At 53.2% G+C, this 5,000-nt stretch overlaps 1 non-coding gene across 1 annotated transcript in view; it reads left to right on the top strand.

The window, feature by feature from the left end:
• The first annotated feature begins 4,313 nt into the window (after positions 1-4,313).
• The window catches only part of LOC124746472, a 1,909-nt gene continuing 1,222 nt past the window's right edge, over positions 4,314-5,000 (top strand). Inside the window, exon 1 of the ribosomal RNA XR_007011328.1 lies at positions 4,314-5,000. This exon is cut by the window's right edge and continues 1,222 nt beyond it. This is a non-coding gene — a ribosomal RNA (small subunit ribosomal RNA).

The raw sequence follows: 5,000 nt of genomic DNA, 5'->3' as shown, positions 1-5,000 counted from the left end.
CCGCCATCTATGCGCATCTGACAACACTACGTCCGCACCACAAAACATACCGCCATCTGTAGGTCTCCCGCAACATGACCTCCTCCAACGACGATACCGCCATCTATGCGACGCCAAGCCGATTAAGACAGCGATGGCGCCACAGTGCCCGCCTTTCGACGCCACCCACAAAGCCTGCAGCCTCTGTCGACCATAGCACCCAATCTCCAGTGGCTCTGCCGCACGAAGCCGTGGACCGGCAATGACTCCACCCGCACCCGTTCGTGCACCACCCCAACCGCCAAACGCGCACCTCCAGCGGATGAACGGCGGACGTTTCCCGCACTCGTAAAGTGCAATCCACCCCTATAACGTGCGTTTCATGAAGAGTTATTGCCAATATGCGACATTCCCGCTGTCCCTATACATGAGCCGCGACCTGTACCACTTACGAGCGAGAGACGCGATCGCGTTGCTCACTGTACGGCGTCCGATACCGAGCCATCAGCATGTCGGTCCCCATGCGCGTTGCACTCGCACTCGCAGTCGCAAAAACGTGGGGCAAATATATTACGCGGAAGAGTTATAACAGACCGAGCCCCACTGCATGAGGGGAGTCTTTGTCACTAATGTACACAGATGGAACATTTTGGACTGGAACCAGATTACCCGTACACACGGCGCTGATTAGTAATCAATGCAGAGCCATCAAACTACAGAATATATATACAACTGTCCGTATACATGCTGAAAGAGTCTGCCCACAATGGGAACCACACGTCAGCCAGCCACTCTGATCACGCACCACTCTCTGCTTCTAACGGGCGCACATACAATATGTAAGCACCAGCATGGAACAACATCCAGTGCATCCTCTCCGCCACATTACACAATCCACACTATCACAACCAGACCAGGAGGTCCATGCGGAAAATACAATATCCCACCCTTTCGACATCCACCATTGCGCAGATCAGGCACCAACACCCACACATGTCCTATACAACGGTGCACCCAACATCACAATAGTACCTCCTGTCACAGCGCACAAACAATGACATGAGTCAAAGACACAGGTCTGACACAAGCATAGAATTGGAGCGCCGCCTCTAATAAGCCAAAGGTGCATCCTGACGTGACAAATCTGATCATGTCACAAGCATTCACTTACTATAATCACTATCAACGAACCTGCCGCCCCCGCCCCCCCCCTACACCTTTCCTTACAACAACGTGTAACCTAACCTAACCTAACCTATGTTGTACCTTAACCTAACCTATGTTGTACCTTAACCTAACCTATGTTGTACCTTAACCTAACCTATGTTGTACCTTAACCTAACCTATGTTGTGCCTTAACCTAACCTATGTTGTGCCTTAACCTAACCTATGTTGTGCCTTAACCTAACCTATGTTGTGCCTTAACCTAACCTATGTTGTGCCTTAACCTAACCTATGTTGTGCCTTAACCTAACCTATGTTGTGCCTTAACCTAACCTATGTTGTGCCTTAACCTAACCTATGTTGTGCCTTAACCTAACCTATGTTGTGCCTTAACCTAACCCATGTTGTGCCTTAACCTAACCCATGTTGTGCCTTAACCTAACCCATGTTGTGCCTTAACCTAACCCATGTTGTGCCTTAACCTAACCCATGTTGTGCCTTAACCTAACCCATGTTGTGCCTTAACCTAACCCATGTTGTGCCTTAACCTAACCCATGTTGTGCCTTAACCTAACCCATGTTGTGCCTTAACCTAACCCATGTTGTGCCTTAACCTAACCCATGTTGTGCCTTAACCTAACCCATGTTGTGCCTTAACCTAACCCATGTTGTGCCTTAACCTAACCCATGTTGTGCCTTAACCTAACCCATGTTGTGCCTTAACCTAACCCATGTTGTGCCTTAACCTAACCCATGTTGTGCCTTAACCTAACCCATGTTGTGCCTTAACCTAACCCATGTTGTGCCTTAACCTAACCCATGTTGTGCCTTAACCTAACCCATGTTGTGCCTTAACCTAACCCATGTTGTGCCTTAACCTAACCCATGTTGTGCCTTAACCTAACCCATGTTGTGCCTTAACCTAACCTATGTTGTGCCTTAACCTAACCTATGTTGTGCCTTAACCTAACCCATGTTGTGCCTTAACCTAACCCATGTTGTGCCTTAACCTAACCCATGTTGTGCCTTAACCTAACCCATGTTGTGCCTTAACCTAACCCATGTTGTGCCTTAACCTAACCCATGTTGTGCCTTAACCTAACCCATGTTGTGCCTTAACCTAACCCATGTTGTGCCTTAACCTAACCCATGTTGTGCCTTAACCTAACCCATGTTGTGCCTTAACCTAACCCATGTTGTGCCTTAACCTAACCCATGTTGTGCCTTAACCTAACCCATGTTGTGCCTTAACCTAACCCATGTTGTGCCTTAACCTAACCCATGTCGTGCCTTAACCTAACCCACGTCGTGCCTTAACCTAACCCACGTCGTGCCTTAACCTAACCCACGTTGTCGCCTAACGTAACCCACGTTGTCGCCTAAACCTGCTCTGTAATTGTTATACGACTCGTTCAATTAGTGTAGTGTTGCCCACCCGCAACCCTCGCAATATAGTTCGCTACTCGCACTCCCCGCTCCCCTGTGTATCGCTTCATGTTAAACACCTTGCAAGTCTTGCTCACTTTCCACATGCTCCTGCTGTACACTGTAATGTGGATGGCAGCAGGACGTACATGCCGCCCCTCCCCACGTCCCCACCTTGCCCCCTGCCTTCGCAAGCTGGTTGGTGAGAACTTTGCATGTTCAATGCCCTCCGCATGCGACGTACTCAGGCTACGTTGTGGTGCGGCCTGTGTCAACTGTCCGCTAATGTCGTACGCGTAAACCACAATCTGTACTGCACATTCGTCCTTATGTACTGAATGATACATCGTGGCACATGTGTGACCGTACAACGACTGCGCCCAAAAACGGCGGACCATACAGTGCAAATATTGTGCACGCAGCTACGTGTCGTCTCCCTATGAGAGCTGGATTGCAGTGTGGTACGCCATAGAGACGTGTGGGAGGAACGGACGCCGTGGATGGCGATCAGCATGAGCTGTCTGTTGATGTATTCGGACCTAGTCGTCTCTCCTCACACACCGTGATGGCATGGTGCACCGCGTTCCATATCTGCGACATGCTACAGAGGCCGGTTGACAGTCGTTCGAGCAATGGACATCGCATACGTACGGGGGCCACCTTCCACGTATTGTCTAGGCGTGCACATTTTGTTGCGTGTATGTGGGCAGACGTAGTGTGGCGTGACACCTGACACAGGCATGCAATAATCGTGGAAGTTGCAAATGGCGATGGACGCCTGCGTTTTCTGGTGAAGTTACGCAAATGAACAAATGGTAACCTGTTGTGGTGCGGTTGTTCTCGCTAGGGGTGAATCGGTGATGGCGACGATAGGTTGAGGTACTAACCGGTTGTTCCAGCGATACCCACCATGCCGACGAAACTGAACGGCATCTGGGTGTGAAGCGATACGCGGCGGTGGCTGGGTGGGACCGTCCCCGGCCGGTGAGGGGGCGCCTCCCGGCGTGCTGGCCGCGCGGTGCGTGGGCGCACGCGCTACAGCCGGCTGGTGGGGGCGGCCAGTGGCAGGCGCGCCGGCCGACGGACGCGGCAGGCGTCGCAGCTGCGCGCCGGCGCACCCTGCGCGCGGCGCCGTGCGGCCAAAGTAGGTCCTCGCGGGCCCGGTGCGAAGCGCGGTGGACATCTTCAGTGTGCTGGTCCGATTGAGGACTGTGTGCGTTGAGGATGCGCTGCCGCCCGGCGCTCGGCGCCGCGACGCCGTCTGCTGCTCGGTCGCCCCAGCGGTTCTCGCTGGTGGTTTGTATCGCAGCTGTGCGGATGTGTTGGCGCGTGCGCTGTGCTGGGAGAGTTCGCTTCGGCACCCAAGTGGGGCTTTTGTCCTTCTGTGGCGCTGGCGTTGGAGCTGCCGGTCACCGTAGGTGGCGCGTGTTGTCTCCCGCCGGCAATGCCACGACAGCACGCTCCCGGGCCTCTGTCGGCAGCGGCAAGCTCAGTTGGGAGCACGGGTGGTCGCACCGAAAGCGTCTACTCGCCTAACTCCGGGCGATTGCGCCTCTCTCGAACCCGACCAAGTACTTGGGACGGCGCTGCGCGCCGCCGGGACCTGAGAGGGTTTCGAGGTGTATTGTGCAGGGGAGCTCAGCCTCCTCCTGTTTGCAGAATGATTGAGCGGACGCTTGCGTGTTCGCGCGGGCCCCCGGGACACACTCCCGGGCGGCCGGCTGCTCAGCTCTAGTTGACGCAGCTCCCTGGTTGATCCTGCCAGTAGTCATATGCTTGTCTCAAAGATTAAGCCATGCATGTCTCAGTACAAGCCGCATTAAGGTGAAACCGCGAATGGCTCATTAAATCAGTTATGGTTCCTTAGATCGTACCCACGTTACTTGGATAACTGTGGTAATTCTAGAGCTAATACATGCAAACAGAGTCCCGACCAGAGATGGAAGGGACGCTTTTATTAGATCAAAACCAATCGGTCGGCTCGTCCGGTCCGTTTGCCTTGGTGACTCTGAATAACTTTGGGCTGATCGCACGGTCCTCGTACCGGCGACGCATCTTTCAAATGTCTGCCTTATCAACTGTCGATGGTAGGTTCTGCGCCTACCATGGTTGTAACGGGTAACGGGGAATCAGGGTTCGATTCCGGAGAGGGAGCCTGAGAAACGGCTACCACATCCAAGGAAGGCAGCAGGCGCGCAAATTACCCACTCCCGGCACGGGGAGGTAGTGACGAAAAATAACGATACGGGACTCATCCGAGGCCCCGTAATCGGAATGAGTACACTTTAAATCCTTTAACGAGTATCTATTGGAGGGCAAGTCTGGTGCCAGCAGCCGCGGTAATTCCAGCTCCAATAGCGTATATTAAAGTTGTTGCGGTTAAAAAGCTCGTAGTTGGATTTGTGTCCCACGCTGTTGGTTCACCGCCCGTC

This window comes from Schistocerca piceifrons, unplaced genomic scaffold (assembly GCF_021461385.2).
Source record: "Schistocerca piceifrons isolate TAMUIC-IGC-003096 unplaced genomic scaffold, iqSchPice1.1 HiC_scaffold_351, whole genome shotgun sequence".
Classification (NCBI taxonomy): domain Eukaryota; kingdom Metazoa; phylum Arthropoda; class Insecta; order Orthoptera; family Acrididae; genus Schistocerca; species Schistocerca piceifrons.
The sequence above is the reverse complement of the archived record's forward strand: the minus strand, read 5'-3'. Positions and strand labels throughout refer to the sequence as shown.